General features: G+C 44.0%; 23 non-coding genes and 2 pseudogenes across 23 annotated transcripts; all 25 read left to right on the top strand.

Annotated features, from left to right (window-relative positions):
* The first annotated feature begins 176 nt into the window (after positions 1-176).
* Positions 177-295, top strand: LOC147264212 (5S ribosomal RNA). Its single transcript, XR_015113597.1, has one exon. It is a non-coding gene; the product is annotated as a 5S ribosomal RNA (ribosomal RNA).
* Positions 296-604: 309 nt separating this feature from the next.
* Positions 605-723, top strand: LOC147264213 (5S ribosomal RNA). The gene has a single exon (XR_015114350.1). It is a non-coding gene; the product is annotated as a 5S ribosomal RNA (ribosomal RNA).
* A 310-nt stretch (positions 724-1033) lies between these two features.
* LOC147264214 (5S ribosomal RNA) lies at positions 1034-1152 on the top strand. The gene has a single exon (XR_015113817.1). It is a non-coding gene; the product is annotated as a 5S ribosomal RNA (ribosomal RNA).
* A 309-nt stretch (positions 1153-1461) lies between these two features.
* LOC147264215 (5S ribosomal RNA) lies at positions 1462-1580 on the top strand. Its single transcript, XR_015115155.1, has one exon. It is a non-coding gene; the product is annotated as a 5S ribosomal RNA (ribosomal RNA).
* A 309-nt stretch (positions 1581-1889) lies between these two features.
* Positions 1890-2008, top strand: LOC147264216 (5S ribosomal RNA). Its single transcript, XR_015114596.1, has one exon. It is a non-coding gene; the product is annotated as a 5S ribosomal RNA (ribosomal RNA).
* Positions 2009-2318: 310 nt separating this feature from the next.
* On the top strand, positions 2319-2437 carry LOC147264217 (5S ribosomal RNA). The gene has a single exon (XR_015113818.1). It is a non-coding gene; the product is annotated as a 5S ribosomal RNA (ribosomal RNA).
* A 309-nt stretch (positions 2438-2746) lies between these two features.
* Positions 2747-2865, top strand: LOC147264218 (5S ribosomal RNA). Its single transcript, XR_015115642.1, has one exon. It is a non-coding gene; the product is annotated as a 5S ribosomal RNA (ribosomal RNA).
* A 310-nt stretch (positions 2866-3175) lies between these two features.
* LOC147264219 (5S ribosomal RNA) lies at positions 3176-3294 on the top strand. Its single transcript, XR_015113819.1, has one exon. It is a non-coding gene; the product is annotated as a 5S ribosomal RNA (ribosomal RNA).
* Positions 3295-3603: 309 nt separating this feature from the next.
* Positions 3604-3722, top strand: LOC147264220 (5S ribosomal RNA; annotated as a pseudogene).
* Positions 3723-4032: 310 nt separating this feature from the next.
* On the top strand, positions 4033-4151 carry LOC147264221 (5S ribosomal RNA). Its single transcript, XR_015114351.1, has one exon. It is a non-coding gene; the product is annotated as a 5S ribosomal RNA (ribosomal RNA).
* Positions 4152-4461: 310 nt separating this feature from the next.
* On the top strand, positions 4462-4580 carry LOC147264222 (5S ribosomal RNA). Its single transcript, XR_015113820.1, has one exon. It is a non-coding gene; the product is annotated as a 5S ribosomal RNA (ribosomal RNA).
* Positions 4581-4889: 309 nt separating this feature from the next.
* LOC147264223 (5S ribosomal RNA) lies at positions 4890-5008 on the top strand. The gene has a single exon (XR_015113821.1). It is a non-coding gene; the product is annotated as a 5S ribosomal RNA (ribosomal RNA).
* A 309-nt stretch (positions 5009-5317) lies between these two features.
* On the top strand, positions 5318-5436 carry LOC147264224 (5S ribosomal RNA). Its single transcript, XR_015113327.1, has one exon. It is a non-coding gene; the product is annotated as a 5S ribosomal RNA (ribosomal RNA).
* Positions 5437-5745: 309 nt separating this feature from the next.
* On the top strand, positions 5746-5864 carry LOC147264225 (5S ribosomal RNA). Its single transcript, XR_015115208.1, has one exon. It is a non-coding gene; the product is annotated as a 5S ribosomal RNA (ribosomal RNA).
* A 309-nt stretch (positions 5865-6173) lies between these two features.
* Positions 6174-6292, top strand: LOC147264226 (5S ribosomal RNA). Its single transcript, XR_015114352.1, has one exon. It is a non-coding gene; the product is annotated as a 5S ribosomal RNA (ribosomal RNA).
* A 310-nt stretch (positions 6293-6602) lies between these two features.
* On the top strand, positions 6603-6721 carry LOC147264227 (5S ribosomal RNA). Its single transcript, XR_015113822.1, has one exon. It is a non-coding gene; the product is annotated as a 5S ribosomal RNA (ribosomal RNA).
* A 309-nt stretch (positions 6722-7030) lies between these two features.
* On the top strand, positions 7031-7149 carry LOC147264228 (5S ribosomal RNA). The gene has a single exon (XR_015113825.1). It is a non-coding gene; the product is annotated as a 5S ribosomal RNA (ribosomal RNA).
* Positions 7150-7458: 309 nt separating this feature from the next.
* Positions 7459-7577, top strand: LOC147264229 (5S ribosomal RNA). The gene has a single exon (XR_015113826.1). It is a non-coding gene; the product is annotated as a 5S ribosomal RNA (ribosomal RNA).
* Positions 7578-7886: 309 nt separating this feature from the next.
* LOC147264230 (5S ribosomal RNA) lies at positions 7887-8004 on the top strand (annotated as a pseudogene).
* A 309-nt stretch (positions 8005-8313) lies between these two features.
* On the top strand, positions 8314-8432 carry LOC147264231 (5S ribosomal RNA). Its single transcript, XR_015114353.1, has one exon. It is a non-coding gene; the product is annotated as a 5S ribosomal RNA (ribosomal RNA).
* A 310-nt stretch (positions 8433-8742) lies between these two features.
* LOC147264232 (5S ribosomal RNA) lies at positions 8743-8861 on the top strand. Its single transcript, XR_015113827.1, has one exon. It is a non-coding gene; the product is annotated as a 5S ribosomal RNA (ribosomal RNA).
* Positions 8862-9170: 309 nt separating this feature from the next.
* Positions 9171-9289, top strand: LOC147264233 (5S ribosomal RNA). The gene has a single exon (XR_015113828.1). It is a non-coding gene; the product is annotated as a 5S ribosomal RNA (ribosomal RNA).
* A 307-nt stretch (positions 9290-9596) lies between these two features.
* Positions 9597-9715, top strand: LOC147264234 (5S ribosomal RNA). Its single transcript, XR_015115009.1, has one exon. It is a non-coding gene; the product is annotated as a 5S ribosomal RNA (ribosomal RNA).
* A 309-nt stretch (positions 9716-10024) lies between these two features.
* On the top strand, positions 10025-10143 carry LOC147264235 (5S ribosomal RNA). Its single transcript, XR_015113829.1, has one exon. It is a non-coding gene; the product is annotated as a 5S ribosomal RNA (ribosomal RNA).
* Positions 10144-17130: 6987 nt separating this feature from the next.
* Positions 17131-17249, top strand: LOC147264236 (5S ribosomal RNA). The gene has a single exon (XR_015113624.1). It is a non-coding gene; the product is annotated as a 5S ribosomal RNA (ribosomal RNA).
* Positions 17250-17295: the final 46 nt, after the last annotated feature.

Consider the following 17295-nt stretch of genomic DNA (forward strand, 5'->3'; position numbering starts at 1 on the left):
TAGACAGATTGCAGATGCAGTACTTTTCTCTAGATGACATCAACATTTTTTTCTTTGTATTGACAGGACAACTATTTGGTGTGTAAAAAGACCGTGAGGCTGTTGCACATCACATTTTTTTTGAGGTTGTAAAGTGAGTGAAATGGATATAGAGCCCATGTGTGTGAGAGTCAAGGGCTTACGGCCATACCACTCTGAACACGCCCGATCTCGTCTGATCTCGGAAGCTTAGCAGGGTCGGGCCTGGTTAGTACTTGGATGGGAGACCGCCTGGGAATACCAGGTGTTGTAAGCTTTTTTGTTTCATTGTGAGGAAAGGGCAGCTTTGAGTGTTTGGGGACCAGCATGAGCGAGCTTCCCTCACACACCTTTTCTTGAAGCGCCCTCCACAGCTTTGGAATGGAATGTCCTGCAGTGGTTAATTTGAAGTAGACAGATGGCAGATGCAGTACTTTTCTCTAGATGACATCAACATTCTTTTCTTTTATTGACAGGACACCGATTTGGCGTGTGAAAAGACCCTGAGGCTGTTGCGCATCACTTTTTTTCTGAGGTTGTAAATTGTGTGAAATGGATATAGAGCCCATGTGTGTCAGAGTCAAAGGCTTATGGCCATACTACTCTGAACACGCCCGATCTCGTCTGATCTCGGAAGCCAAGCAGGGTCGGGCCTGGTTAGTACTTGGATGGAAGACCGCCTGGGAATACCAGGTGCTGTAAGCTTTTTTATTTCTTTGTGAGGAAAGGGCAGCTTTGAGTCTTTGGGGATCAGCATGAGCGAACTTCCCTCACACACCTTTTCTTGAAGTGCCCTCCACAGCTTTCGAATGGAATGTCATGCAGTGTGTAATTTGAAGTAGACAGATTGCAGATGCAGTACTTTTCTCTAGATGACATCAACATTTTTTTCTTTGTATTGACAGGACAACTATTTGGTGTGTAAAAAGACCGTGAGGCTGTTGCACATCACATTTTTTTTGAGGTTGTAAAGTGAGTGAAATGGATATAGAGCCCATGTGTGTGAGAGTCAAGGGCTTACGGCCATACCACTCTGAACACGCCCGATCTCGTCTGATCTCGGAAGCTTAGCAGGGTCGGGCCTGGTTAGTACTTGGATGGAAGACCGCCTGGGAATACCAGGTGCTGTAAGCTTTTTTGTTTCATTGTGAGGAAAGGGCCGCTTTGAGTCTTTGGGGACCAGCATGAGCGAGCTTTCCTCACACACCTTTTCTTGAAGCGCCCTCTGCAGCTTTGGAATGGAATGTCATGCAGTGGTTAATTTGAAGAAGACAGATGGCAGATGCAGTACTTTTCTCTCGATGACATCAACATTCTTTTCTTTTATTGACAGGACACCGATTTGGTGTGTAAAAAGACCGTGAGGCTGTTGCACATCACATTTTTTTTGAGGTTGTAAAGTGAGTGAAATGGATATAGAGCCCATGTGTGTGAGAGTCAAGGGCTTACGGCCATACCACTCTGAACACGCCCGATCTCGTCTGATCTCGGAAGCTTAGCAGGGTCGGGCCTGGTTAGTAATTGGATGGAAGACCGCCTGGGAATACCAGGTGCTGTAAGCTTTTTTGTTTCATTGTGAGGAAAGGGCCGCTTTGAGTGTTTGGGGACCAGCATGAGCGAGCTTCCCTCACACACCTTTTCTTGAAGCGCCCTCCACAGCTTTGGAATGGAATGTCATGCAGTGGTTAATTTGAAGTAGACAGATGGCAGATGCAGTACTTTTCTCTAGATGACATCAACATTCTTTTCTTTTATTGACAGGACACCGATTTGGCGTGTGAAAAGACCCTGAGGCTGTTGCGCATCACTTTTTTTCTGAGGTTGTAAATTGTGTGAAATGGATATAGAGCCCATGTGTGTCAGAGTCAAAGGCTTATGGCCATACTACTCTGAACACGCCCGATCTCGTCTGATCTTGGAAGCTAAGCAGGGTCGGGCCTGGTTAGTACTTGGATGGAAGACCGCCTGGGAATACCAGGTGCTGTAAGCTTTTTTATTTCTTTGTGAGGAAAGGGCAGCTTTGAGTCTTTGGGGACCAGCATGAGCGAGCTTCCCTCACACACCTTTTCTTGAAGTGCCCTCCACAGCTTTCGAATGGAATGTCATGCAGTGTGTAATTTAAAGTAGACAGATTGCAGATGCAGTACTTTTCTCTAGATGACATCAACATTTTTTTCTTTGTATTGACAGGACAACTATTTGGTGTGTAAAAAGACCGTGAGGCTGTTGCACATCACATTTTTTTTGAGGTTGTAAAGTGAGTGAAATGGATATAGAGCCCATGTGTGTGAGAGTCAAGGGCTTACGGCCATACCACTCTGAACACGCCCGATCTCGTCTGATCTCGGAAGCTTAGCAGGGTCGGGCCTGGTTAGTACTTGGATGGAAGACCGCCTGGGAATACCAGGTGCTGTAAGCTTTTTTGTTTCATTGTGAGGAAAGGGCCGCTTTGAGACTTTGGGGACCAGCATGAGCGAGCTTCCCTCACACACCTTTTCTTGAAGGGCCCTCTGCAGCTTTGGAATGGAATTTCATGCAGTGGTTAATTTGAAGAAGACAGATGGCAGATGCAGTACTTTTCTCTCGATGACATCAACATTCTTTTGTTTTATTGACAGGACACCGATTTGGCGTGTGAAAAGACCCTGAGGCTGTTGCGCATCACTTTTTTTCTGAGGTTGTAAAGTGTGTGAAATGGATATAGAGCCCATGTGTGTGAGAGTCAAGAGCTTACGGCCATACCACTCTGAACACGCCCGATCTCGTCTGATCTCGGAAGCTAAGCAGGGTCGGGCCTGGTTAGTACTTGGATGGAAGACCGCCTGGGAATACCAGGTGCTGTAAGCTTTTTTATTTCTTTGTGAGGAAAGGGCAGCTTTGAGTCTTTGGGGACCAGCATGAGCGAGCTTCCCTCACACACCTTTTCTTGAAGTGCCCTCCACAGCTTTCGAATGGAATGTCATGCAGTGTGTAATTTGAAGTAGACAGATTGCAGATGCAGTACTTTTCTCTAGATGACATCAACATTTTTTTCTTTGTATTGACAGGACAACTATTTGGTGTGTGAAAAGACCCTGAGGCTGTTGCACATCACATTTTTTTTGAGGTTGTAAAGTGAGTGAAATGGATATAGAGCCCATGTGTGTGAGAGTCAAGGGCTTACGGCCATACCACTCTGAACACGCCCGATCTCGTCTGATCTCGGAAGCTTAGCAGGGTCGGGCCTGGTTAGTACTTGGATGGAAGACCGCCTGGGAATACCAGGTGCTGTAAGCTTTTTTGTTCCATTGTGAGGAAAGGGCCGCTTTGAGTCTTTGGGGACCAGCATGAGCGAGCTTCCCTCACACACCTTTTCTTGAAGCGCCCTCTGCAGCTTTGGAATGGAATTTCATGCAGTGGTTAATTTGAAGAAGACAGATGGCAGATGCAGTACTTTTCTCTCGATGACATCAACATTCTTTTGTTTTATTGACAGGACACCGATTTGGCGTGTGAAAAGACCCTGAGGCTGTTGCGCATCACTTTTTTTCTGAGGTTGTAAATTGTGTGAAATGGATATAGAGCCCATGTGTGTCAGAGTCAAAGGCTTATGGCCATACTACTCTGAACACGCCCGATCTCGTCTGATCTCGGAAGCTAAGCAGGGTCGGGCCTGGTTAGTACTTGGATGGAAGAAAGCCTGGGAATACCAGGTGCTGTAAGCTTTTTTATTTCTTTGTGAGGAAAGGGCAGCTTTGAGTCTTTGGGGACCAGCATGAGCGAGCTTCCCTCACACACCTTTTCTTGAAGTGCCCTCCACAGCTTTCGAATGGAATGTCATGCAGTGTGTAATTTAAAGTAGACAGATTGCAGATGCAGTACTTTTCTCTAGATGAAATCAACATTTTTTTCTTTGTATTGACAGGACAACTATTTGGTGTGTAAAAAGACCCTGAGGCTGTTGCGCATCACTTTTTTTCTGAGGTTGTAAATTGTGTGAAATGGATATAGAGCCCATGTGTGTCAGAGTCAAAGGCTTATGGCCATACTACTCTGAACACGCCCGATCTCGTCTGATCTCGGAAGCCAAGCAGGGTCGGGCCTGGTTAGTACTTGGATGGAAGACCGCCTGGGAATACCAGGTGCTGTAAGCTTTTTTATTTCTTTGTGAGGAAAGGGCAGCTTTGAGTCTTTGGGGACCAGCATGAGCGAGCTTCCCTCACACACCTTTTCTTGAAGTGCCCTCCACAGCTTTCGAATGGAATGTCATGCAGTGTGTAATTTGAAGTAGACAGATTGCAGATGCAGTACTTTTCTCTAGATGACATCAACATTTTTTTCTTTGTATTGACAGGACAACTATTTGGTGTGTAAAAAGACCGTGAGGCTGTTGCACATCACATTTTTTTTGAGGTTGTAAAGTGAGTGAAATGGATATAGAGCCCATGTGTGTGAGAGTCAAGGGCTTACGGCCATACCACTCTGAACACGCCCGATCTCGTCTGATCTCGGAAGCTTAGCAGGGTCGGGCCTGGTTAGTACTTGGATGGAAGACCGCCTGGGAATACCAGGTGCTGTAAGCTTTTTTGTTTCATTGTGAGGAAAGGGCCGCTTTGAGTCTTTGGGGACCAGCATGAGCGAGCTTCCCTCACACACCTTTTCTTGAAGCGCCCTCTGCAGCTTTGGAATGGAATTTCATGCAGTGGTTAATTTGAAGAAGACAGATGGCAGATGCAGTACTTTTCTCTCGATGACATCAACATTCTTTTCTTTTATTGACAGGACACCGATTTGGTGTGTAAAAAGACCGTGAGGCTGTTGCGCATCACTTTTTTTCTGAGGTTGTAAATTGTGTGAAATGGATATAGAGCCCATGTGTGTGAGAGTCAAGGGCTTACGGCCATACCACTCTGAACACGCCCGATCTCGTCTGATCTCGGAAGCTTAGCAGGGTCGGGCCTGGTTAGTACTTGGATGGAAGACCGCCTGGGAATACCAGGTGCTGTAAGCTTTTTTGTTTCATTGTGAGGAAAGGGCCGCTTTGAGACTTTGGGGACCAGCATGAGCGAGCTTCCCTCACACACCTTTTCTTGAAGGGCCCTCTGCAGCTTTGGAATGGAATTTCATGCAGTGGTTAATTTGAAGAAGACAGATGGCAGATGCAGTACTTTTCTCTCGATGACATCAACATTCTTTTGTTTTATTGACAGGACACCCATTTGGCGTGTGAAAAGACCCTGAGGCTGTTGCGCATCACTTTTTTTCTGAGGTTGTAAAGTGTGTGAAATGGATATAGAGCCCATGTGTGTGAGAGTCAAGAGCTTACGGACATACCACTCTGAACACGCCCGATCTCGTCTGATCTCGGAAGCTAAGCAGGGTTGGGCCTGGTTAGTACTTGGATGGGAGACCGCCTGGGAATACCAGGTGTTGTAAGCTTTTTTGTTTCATTGTGAGGAAAGGGCAGCTTTGAGTGTTTGGGGACCAGCATGAGCGAGCTTCCCTCACACACCTTTTCTTGAAGCGCCCTCCACAGCTTTGGAATGGAATGTCATGCAGTGGTTAATTTGAAGTAGACAGATGGCAGATGCAGTACTTTTCTCTAGATGACATCAACATTCTTTTCTTTTATTGACAGGACACCGATTTGGCGTGTGAAAAGACCCTGAGGCTGTTGCGCATCACTTTTTTTCTGAGGTTGTAAAGTGTGTGAAATGGATATAGAGCCCATGTGTGTGAGAGTCAAGAGCTTACGGACATACCACTCTGAACACGCCCGATCTCGTCTGATCTCGGAAGCTAAGCAGGGTTGGGCCTGGTTAGTACTTGAATGGGAGACCGCCTGGGAATACCAGATGTTGTAAGCTTTTTTGTTTCATTGTGAGGAAAGGGCAGCTTTGAGTGTTTGGGGACCAGCATGAGCGAGCTTCCCTCACACACCTTTTCTTGAAGCGCCCTCCACAGCTTTGGAATGGAATGTCCTGCAGTGGTTAATTTGAAGTAGACAGATGGCAGATGCAGTACTTTTCTCTAGATGACATCAACATTCTTTTCTTTTATTGACAGGACACCGATTTGGCGTGTGAAAAGACCCTGAGGCTGTTGCGCATCACTTTTTTTCTGAGGTTGTAAATTGTGTGAAATGGATATAGAGCCCATGTGTGTCAGAGTCAAAGGCTTATGGCCATACTACTCTGAACACGCCCGATCTCGTCTGATCTCGGAAGCCAAGCAGGGTCGGGCCTGGTTAGTACTTGGATGGAAGACCGCCTGGGAATACCAGGTGCTGTAAGCTTTTTTATTTCTTTGTGAGGAAAGGGCAGCTTTGAGTCTTTGGGGATCAGCATGAGCGAACTTCCCTCACACACCTTTTCTTGAAGTGCCCTCCACAGCTTTCGAATGGAATGTCATGCAGTGTGTAATTTGAAGTAGACAGATTGCAGATGCAGTACTTTTCTCTAGATGACATCAACATTTTTTTCTTTGTATTGACAGGACAACTATTTGGTGTGTAAAAAGACCGTGAGGCTGTTGCACATCACATTTTTTTTGAGGTTGTAAAGTGAGTGAAATGGACATAGAGCCCATGTGTGTGAGAGTCAAGGGCTTACGGCCATACCACTCTGAACACGCCCGATCTCGTCTGATCTCGGAAGCTTAGCAGGGTCGGGCCTGGTTAGTACTTGGATGGAAGACCGCCTGGGAATACCAGGTGCTGTAAGCTTTTTTGTTTCATTGTGAGGAAAGGGCCGCTTTGAGTCTTTGGGGACCAGCATGAGCGAGCTTCCCTCACACACCTTTTCTTGAAGCGCCCTCTGCAGCTTTGGAATGGAATTTCATGCAGTGGTTAATTTGAAGAAGACAGATGGCAGATGCAGTACTTTTCTCTCGATGACATCAACATTCTTTTCTTTTATTGACAGGACACCGATTTGGTGTGTAAAAAGACCGTGAGGCTGTTGCGCATCACTTTTTTTCTGAGGTTGTAAATTGTGTGAAATGGATATAGAGCCCATGTGTGTGAGAGTCAAGGGCTTACGGCCATACCACTCTGAACACGCCCGATCTCGTCTGATCTCGGAAGCTTAGCAGGGTCGGGCCTGGTTAGTACTTGGATGGAAGACCGCCTGGGAATACCAGGTGCTGTAAGCTTTTTTGTTTCATTGTGAGGAAAGGGCCGCTTTGAGTCTTTGGGGACCAGCATGAGCGAGCTTCCCTCACACACCTTTTCTTGAAGCGCCCTCTGCAGCTTTGGAATGGAATTTCATGCAGTGGTTAATTTGAAGAAGACAGATGGCAGATGCAGTACTTTTCTCTCGATGACATCAACATTCTTTTCTTTTATTGACAGGACACCGATTTGGTGTGTAAAAAGACCGTGAGGCTGTTGCGCATCACTTTTTTTCTGAGGTTGTAAATTGTGTGAAATGGATATAGAGCCCATGTGTGTGAGAGTCAAGGGCTTACGGCCATACCACTCTGAACACGCCCGATCTCGTCTGATCTCGGAAGCTTAGCAGGGTCGGGCCTGGTTAGTACTTGGATGGAAGACCGCCTGGGAATACCAGGTGCTGTAAGCTTTTTTGTTTCATTGTGAGGAAAGGGCCGCTTTGAGACTTTGGGGACCAGCATGAGCGAGCTTCCCTCACACACCTTTTCTTGAAGGGCCCTCTGCAGCTTTGGAATGGAATTTCATGCAGTGGTTAATTTGAAGAAGACAGATGGCAGATGCAGTACTTTTCTCTCGATGACATCAACATTCTTTTGTTTTATTGACAGGACACCGATTTGGCGTGTGAAAAGACCCTGAGGCTGTTGCGCATCACTTTTTTTCTGAGGTTGTAAAGTGTGTGAAATGGATATAGAGCCCATGTGTGTGAGAGTCAAGAGCTTACGCCTAACCACTCTGAACACGCCCGATCTCGTCTGATCTCGGAAGCTAAGCAGGGTTGGGCCTGGTTAGTACTTGGATGGGAGACCGCCTGGGAATACCAGATGTTGTAAGCTTTTTTGTTTCATTGTAAGGAAAGGGCAGCTTTGAGTGTTTGGGGACCAGCATGAGCGAGCTTCCCTCACACACCTTTTCTTGAAGCGCCCTCCACAGCTTTGGAATGGAATGTCCTGCAGTGGTTAATTTGAAGTAGACAGATGGCAGATGCAGTACTTTTCTCTAGATGACATCAACATTCTTTTCTTTTATTGACAGGACACCGATTTGGCCTGTGAAAAGACCCTGAGGCTGTTGCGCATCACTTTTTTTCAGAGGTTGTAAATTGTGTGAAATGGATATAGAGCCCATGTGTGTCAGAGTCAAAGGCTTATGGCCATACTACTCTGAACACGCCCGATCTCGTCTGATCTCGGAAGCCAAGCAGGGTCGGGCCTGGTTAGTACTTGGATGGAAGACCGCCTGGGAATACCAGGTGCTGTAAGCTTTTTTATTTCTTTGTGAGGAAAGGGCAGCTTTGAGTCTTTGGGGACCAGCATGAGCGAACTTCCCTCACACACCTTTTCTTGAAGTGCCCTCCACAGCTTTCGAATGGAATGTCATGCAGTGTGTAATTTGAAGTAGACAGATTGCAGATGCAGTACTTTTCTCTAGATGACATCAACATTTTTTTCTTTGTATTGACAGGACAACTATTTGGTGTGTAAAAAGACCGTGAGGCTGTTGCACATCACATTTTTTTTGAGGTTGTAAAGTGAGTGAAATGGATATACAGCCCATGTGTGTGAGAGTCAAGGGCTTACGGCCATACCACTCTGAACACGCCCGATCTCGTCTGATCTCGGAAGCTTAGCAGGGTCGGGCCTGGTTAGTACTTGGATGGAAGACCGCCTGGGAATACCAGGTGCTGTAAGCTTTTTTGTTTCATTGTGAGGAAAGGGCCGCTTTGAGTCTTTGGGGACCAGCATGAGCGAGCTTCCCTCACACACCTTTTCTTGAAGCGCCCTCTGCAGCTTTGGAATGGAATTTCATGCAGTGGTTAATTTGAAGAAGACAGATGGCAGATGCAGTACTTTTCTCTCGATGACATCAACATTCTTTTCTTTTATTGACAGGACACCGATTTGGTGTGTAAAAAGACCGTGAGGCTGTTGCGCATCACTTTTTTTCTGAGGTTGTAAATTGTGTGAAATGGATATAGAGCCCATGTGTGTGAGAGTCAAGGGCTTACGGCCATACCACTCTGAACACGCCCGATCTCGTCTGATCTCGGAAGCTTAGCAGGGTCGGGCCTGGTTAGTACTTGGATGGAAGACCGCCTGGGAATACCAGGTGCTGTAAGCTTTTTTGTTTCATTGTGAGGAAAGGGCAGCTTTGAGTGTTTGGGGACCAGCATGAGCGAGCTTCCCTCACACACCTTTTCTTGAAGCGCCCTCCACAGCTTTGGAATGGAATGTCATGCAGTGGTTAATTTGAAGTAGACAGATGGCAGATGCAGTACTTTTCTCTAGATGACATCAACATTCTTTTCTTTTATTGACAGGACAACTATTTGGTGTGAAAAGACCCTGAGGCTGTTGCGCATCACTTTTTTTCTGAGGTTGTAAATTGTGTGAAATGGATATAGAGCCCATGTGTGTCAGAGTCAAAGGCTTATGGCCATACTACTCTGAACACGCCCGATCTCGTCTGATCTCGGAAGCTTAGCAGGGTCGGGCCTGGTTAGTACTTGGATGGAAGACCGCCTGGGAATACCAGGTGCTGTAAGCTTTTTTGTTTCATTGTGAGGAAAGGGCCGCTTTGAGTCTTTGGGGACCAGCATGAGCGAGCTTCCCTCACACACCTTTTCTTGAAGCGCCCTCTGCAGCTTTGGAATGGAATTTCATGCAGTGGTTAATTTGAAGAAGACAGATGGCAGATGCAGTACTTTTCTCTCGATGACATCAACATTCTTTTCTTTTATTGACAGGACAACTATTTGGTGTGTAAAAAGACCGTGAGGCTGTTGCACATCACATTTTTTTTGAGGTTGTAAAGTGAGTGAAATGGATATAGAGCCCATGTGTGTGAGAGTCAAGGGCTTACGGCCATACCACTCTGAACACGCCCGATCTCGTCTGATCTCGGAAGCTTAGCAGGGTCGGGCCTGGTTAGTACTTGGATGGAAGACCGCCTGGGAATACCAGGTGCTGTAAGCTTTTTTGTTTCATTGTGAGGAAAGGGCCGCTTTGAGTCTTTGGGGACCAGCATGAGCGAGCTTCCCTCACACACCTTTTCTTGAAGCGCCCTCTGCAGCTTTGGAATGGAATTTCATGCAGTGGTTAATTTGAAGAAGACAGATGGCAGATGCAGTACTTTTCTCTCGATGACATCAACATTCTTTTCTTTTATTGACAGGACACCGATTTGGTGTGTAAAAAGACCGTGAGGCTGTTGCGCATCACTTTTTTTCTGAGGTTGTAAATTGTGTGAAATGGATATAGAGCCCATGTGTGTGAGAGTCAAGGGCTTACGGCCATACCACTCTGAACACGCATGCGCCAATCAGACGGTACGCTGACAGCACGACACACGGAGGTCGCGGACTCCGCTTTTCCCATTTCTTTCGTTTTTTTCAGCCTTTTTCATTGTTCTTCCTTATTTTCCGTGCATTTTTGGTTCGTTTTTAGAGTGAACATTTTTTCCCCCCGACAGTTTTTATACTGATCGGGGGAGGTCAATTTGAGTTTTTTTTTTCCTAATGGAAAACTTTCGGACGGACCAAATGGATTTGAACTCTGCAAACGGATTTCAGATTACGAGCATGGAAAACGGACTTGACATAAACGCACAAACAGGTGAAGAAAATGAAAAATGGTTGCTTGTTAAAAGAAACAATCAGAAACGAAACATGAAGAAGTCGGAAGGAAAACTGCCGGAGGGAAATGCGAGAGCGGCTTCCGCAGCGACAGCGGGGGAAAGACGGCGAGCAGCGGCTGATTCAGAGGAGATGAGCGCTGGAGCCGGTCCACAGGCAACGAGAGCTGGTGGCCTGAAGAACAGAGCTGAAGACGTGGTTCCGAGAAGACCTGGGCAGCGAGGAGCTACTGGAGAGGCGGCGGAGAGTGAGAGAGAATTGGCGGCGGAAAGAGATGCGGCGTCTGGTGGGGAAAGGCAGCTGCAGCAGCGACATGGAGCGGCGAAATCTGCGGGTGGCGACCACAAGTATGACAGAGAACTGACGGTCAGTGTCGAGGTAACTGGGCAGGATGAAGTCCCAGTTCTCGAATTAATGAGATGCATAAGAGCACTGTGTGGAGGTTTAATAGCCTGTAGGGCGACAGGGCCGCAGAAATATGAAATTACCATGTCACACATCAAAGGGAAAGAGAGAATCCTAGATGGTTTCAAAATTGGGGACAACACAGTGCATGTCAAAGATCTGTGTAATGATGAACTCATGGTTTCTTTTTTAAGCTTACCAGCTTACATCAGAGATGAGGAAATTTTACAAAAGCTAGAAGGGTGGGGAGTCTCAGCTGCATCAACTATAAGGAGGAGGATGTGGCCGGGTACGCAAATTGCTGATGGGACGCGGTTTCTCAAAGTAAAGTTTACAGATAAAGTCCAATCTCTGCCTTATTCAGCACGGTTTGACACAGCAATGGGACCGGAATATTTCAGGGTCATACATGATAGGCAGGCTAGGGTGTGTAGGATGTGCCTCCAGCCGGGGCACATCCTAAGGGACTGTCCTGAGTTCTCCTGCCATAAGTGTGGTGTCCAGGGGCATTATGCAAGGGAGTGCAACAGGAAACCTAATAAGATACAGAAATGTGAGGTGTGTTGGAACAAAATTGATGAATGTAATTGTAATTATAGTGATGAGGATATTGTGGTGGAATCTGGATCTGAGGAGCTGTACAGTGAGATGGAAGGTTTAAGTGAGGTAGGAACGGAGGATGAGGAGGAAGATGACGAGGTGGGTAGTGGCGCCGCCAAGCAGGCTGCTGGTGAGGGTTACGCCCCTCAGAGAACCCAGAGCCCTCCTAAAGTGGTGCAGAGCCCAGGCACAAGGCTTGGTTCAAGTCTGAATGACATGAGCACTGACTCAGGCCCACAGCAGAGAGGAAAGGATGGAGGAGGAAACGGGTCCGAAAAGGAGCCGGAGCCTTCTCAACTCCTGGAATCAATGGAGGTGGGGGATACCCCAAGAGAATTGCAGCCGGCGGCAGCCACATCCACCAGGGTACCTACCTTAAATGTGCCCTCCACCTTCCCTCCTCAGAGTAGATCAAACAGTGACTCGGAAATGGACTTTGCCACAATAAAAAATATTCGGAAAAAGCACACCTCAATAAAAGATGCTGCGATGAAGAAAAAACAGAAGAAAGAAGGAGGGAGAGGTAAAAAGTCTTGAGGGAAAATTGGCTGTTTAAAGGTTTTTTTGGTCTGACCATGTTTCTGCTGCACTCCCTTAATGTCAATGGACTCCGCACTTATGGCAGGATGACCGCCATTTTACTTAAAAGCAAGTGTGACATTCTCTGCTTACAGGAGACAAGGTGGGAAGGGGATAGCGTGGCGGCAGCAAGCAAAATGTGGGAAGGAGATGTCTTTTTTAGCAACGGCACAAGTAAATCTTGTGGCGTAGCTATTTTAGTAAAAAAGACTATAAGTACCAATAGCAAGTTAATATATCATGACAAGAAAGGTAGAATACTTATTATAGATGTTTGCATAAACAATAGAACATACAGAATTGTTAACATATATGCCAGTAACTGTGAAAAGGAAAGGAAAATGTTTCTAAATAGTATAAGCAGATGGATAGATCATAGAACCATAATAATAGGCGATTTCAATATCGCATTAACTAAGGATGATATATCAATTAACAATGTATACAAGAATGACACAAGCAGAACTGAGCTATATAATTTAATGAATATTCACAATTTGACAGATGTATGGAGAATTCACAACCCATTCAAGAAAGAGTACTCCAGAAGACAGGTTGTGCAGGGAAAAATGAAACAAGCCAGAATAGATTTATGTCTAGCGGCCCCTGAAGCAACAAAACAGATCAATAAAATACAATATAATTATAACGCATGGAGTGATCACGCAACAATTGAGTGTTACTTGGGTGCTGCAGGAGGTTTCAGGGGGGGAGGTACCTGGTGCCTCAACTCCAGCCTCCTGGCAGATTCAACTTACGTTAAAAAAATCACAAAACTGCTTGATTATGCAAAAATTGAAATGAAAATAGAAAATAATTTTATAGAAAAGTGGGAAATTCTAAAGCAAAGAATTAAAAGAAGTAGTATAAATTATAGTAAAGAGAAAAAGTGGAGAGAGGAGCTGGAAGAAAATCGACTAAGAAAATTAATCAATCATGAAATAGCATTATTTGATAAAGAACCTAACAGAAACACAGAAAACTATGAATTATATAAAGCAAAACTAGGAAACATAGAAAAAATAAAATGCAGAGGTGCAATGATAAGAAGCAGAGTTAAAAATTTAGTAGAAGGAGAAAAATGCACCGCATATTTTTTGGGGCTCGAAAAGCAAAAACAAAACAAAACTATAATAGAAAAAATCAACGATATAACTGGAAAAGAATATGACGATCAAGAAAATATACTAAGAGTAACTACAGAGTTTTATAAAGAATTATTTGATAATGGATATAGCAATAGCGAAGAGGTAGACAAGTTGTTATCAAATATCCAAACTAGTATTTCAGTGGAGGATAAGGAATGGTCTGATGCACAAATTACTATTAATGAGATAAAGACGGCAATAGATAGCTTAAATAAAAACAAAAGTCCAGGGGTAGATGGTTTAACAGCAGAATTTTATATTTGTTTCAAAGAGCAGATAGCTCCCCTGTTGCTGTCATTGTACCACTCAATGGAACGGGAACAGAGAACATCCAATACATTCACTGCAGGAATAATTTCACTTATCTACAAAAATAAAGGTTCAAAACAGGATATAACAAACTATAGACCAATAAGTTTACTCAATACAGATTACAAGATACTGACCAAAACACTGGCAAACAGGCTTAAACTTACAATAGGAACCATTATTGGTAATACACAGGCATACGGCATACCAGATAGAGACATCATAGATACGATCCTTACAATAAAGGATACCGTCAGGACAATGGCAGCACAGGGGGGGTATCTGCTCGGAATTGATTTGGAGAAAGCATTCGACAGAGTAGAACATCTTTTCTTATATAAAACTTTAAAAAGATTTGGATACGGTGAAGGCTTTATTAGATGGATTAAATTATTATACGATAACGCATACAGTCAAATAAAGATAAATGGACAACTAACAGAAAAGATCAAATTAAAAAGATCGGTAAGGCAAGGATGCCCGCTTTCAGCTCTTTTATACAGTATTGTTGCTGAGCCACTAGCTTTAAGTATAATGAATGATAAGAATATTATAGGTATAAAAACATATAGAGACAAAGTCGTTAAAATAGCACAATTTGCGGATGATATCAATATAATGTTTAAAAATGAAGAAAATTTAAATTATATTATAAAACATCTAGAAAGATATGAAAAAGCATCAGGAGCTAAGGTTAACAGAAATAAGTCAGAAATGATGGAATTCGGTAAAAATAGTTTAAAAAATAATTGGGGTTTTAGCACTAAAGAATACAGGAAAATACTGGGTGTATACATTGGTAAAAATGAAGGGGAAGCCAGGGACTTAGGGTGGAGAGAACTTGTAAAAAAGGTAGAAAATACACTTAATTTATGGAGAAGTAGGGGTTTAAGCCTGAGAGGAAAGGTAATTGTCATCAATGCCTTAATACTGTCAAAAATTAATCATGTTTTGGGGGCCTGTGAGCTACCGCAGTGGGCACTAAATTCGCTCAATGAAGCGATCTCCTCCTTCCTTTGGAGGGGAAAGGGAAATTCGATCGCTCATCGGGTGATAATTGCTAATAAAAGGGAGGGGGGATTAGGACTAATTGACATCAGTGCAAAAAAAGATGCACTCAGGGCCAAATTAGTTAGAAATTTTCTCGATTCGAACAGGCAGTACCCCTGGGAGGACACAATGGCGGGCTACCTGGCTGAGTACGGGGAGGGGGAGAAACTCCCTCTTTATCACCTCCTTCCTGGGAAAAGCCATGGCTCGCTACCGATGTTCTACCAGGAGGTGCTAGAGGCATGGGGCAAATTCCTGCCCCACCTCAGGCCTAAGTGCAGTCAGAAAAGTCATGTGCTGCAGTTACCTTTTCTCGAAAGCACCTTTTTCACACACAATGGTAGGACACTTAAATGCAGGGCACTTCAGCAACATAATATAACAAGGGTCGGTCAAGTGGTGGGGGAAAGGGGTCTGTTCAGTCTCAGGAAAGTCACAACCCAACTCAAAAAAACAGGGACACCGTGCAGAAAGGATTACCTAAATGGACTAGGTAACAAAATCAACAGAAACATAACCTCACTGTGGAGAAACTTAATCATCACGGACAAATCGAGAGCAGACCCCGAACTCCCACCGCTTGAGCTTGTCACACAGTACACAGGGAAAGAGCTGTCACAGGTGAAAACAAAGGACTGGTACACCATAGGGATTAACTCAATGAAACGCACTCCAAAAGCAGAAAAACACTGGGCACAATTATTCAAGGGAATACCGATAGGAAAAATCTGGCAAAACCTTAACATACCTTACATGGACAGCAATACTTTCAAGCTAGAATTCAATATCAGACACAGGAGAATTTTCACAGGAATCAAATTACACCAGATTAATAAGGAAAACTACAGTAGGACATGCCAAATCTGCAATAAAGAACCGGAAGACCAGGAGCATCTATTCATCAACTGCAAGGAATCGGATAAATTCAGGAATTTCATCAGGATGCTACTGCAAGAGCACTGCAATTTCAGTTTGACAGATGAAACACTATGGACATGGACTCTTCTCTTTGGTACAACACTGAAACAAAAGGATCAGAACAGGACTCTCATAAATACCATACTCACTTTTGCAAAAAAATCAATATGGACAACTAGAAACTACGCTCTCTATGAAAAGAAGAAAATAAACATATTTGGGGTTTTTTACACAACACTCTTGACGCACCTACAAATCTTACATGACATGGACAAGGATATTTTTGAAAACACTTTCTGCAGGAAAAACACATTTTTCAACATAGCAAATGGCAAAATTGAAATAAACAAGATTGACAATGGTATGTTTTCTCTTCAAATTCCCAGCTAAGTAGTCTCTTTTTTTTATAAAGCAAAGTATTTTTCAAATTTAATAAAGGGGTGAGCAAATTGGGTGGTTTATGTTTTTGGTGTGTTTAACATTTCATTTTGATAAAATTTCATTTAAAAAAAAAAAAAAAAAATTGTGTGTGTGACACTTCACGACAGGAATTTGTTCTTTTTAGTCCCATGAGTTTTTTTTTGTCTCTCTTTAATTTTTATTTATTTTTTTTGGAATGACCTGCATTGCTCCAGTGGCTGTAGGCACATAGTGTTGGTTTATTTGTCTAAATTTAACTTAATTTAAAAAAAAAAAAAAAAAAAAACAAAAAACAAAAAACTCTGATGGTGTTTTCATCAAGTTCGAGGTGTATCAAGGGTGGGGTTTTTTTTTTGGTAAGATTTCTTTCCTGAAGGAATTTATTTTTTATATAATTGTTAAATTTTGTCATGTAAATAAGAATGTACAGTTGGTAAAAATGTATGATGTATTTTTGATAATAAAAGACAAAAAAAAAAAAAAAAAAAAAAAAACACGCCCGATCTCGTCTGATCTCGGAAGCTTAGCAGGGTCGGGCCTGGTTAGTACTTGGATGGAAGACCGCCTGGGAATACCAGGTGCTGTAAGCTTTTTTGTTTCATTGTGAGGAAAGGGCCGCTTTGAGTCTTTGGGGACCAGCATGAGCGAGCTTCCCTCACACACCTTTTCTTGAAGCGCCCTCTGCAGCTTTGGAATGGAATTTCATGCAGTGGTTAATTTGAAGAAGACAGATGGCAGATGCAGTACTTTTCTCTCGATGACATCAACATTCTTTTCTTTTATTGACAGGACACCGATTTGGTGTGTAAAAAGACCGTGAGGCTGTTGCGCATCACTTTTTTTCTGAGGTTGTAAATTGTGTGAAATGGATATAGAGCCCATGTGTGTGAGAGTCAAGGGCTTACGGCCATACCACTCTGAACACGCCCGATCTCGTCTGATCTCGGAAGCTTAGCAGGGTCGGGCCAGGTTAGTACTTGGATGGAAGACCGCCTGGGAATACCAGGTGCTGTAAGCTTTTTTGTTTCATTGTGAGGAAAGGGCCGCTTTGAGACTTTGGGGAC

This window comes from Aulostomus chinensis, chromosome 4 (assembly GCF_037954235.1).
Source record: "Aulostomus chinensis isolate RoL2024-O1b breed Wild chromosome 4, RoL_Achi_v1.0, whole genome shotgun sequence".
In the NCBI taxonomy this organism is placed as follows: domain Eukaryota; kingdom Metazoa; phylum Chordata; class Actinopteri; order Syngnathiformes; family Aulostomidae; genus Aulostomus; species Aulostomus chinensis.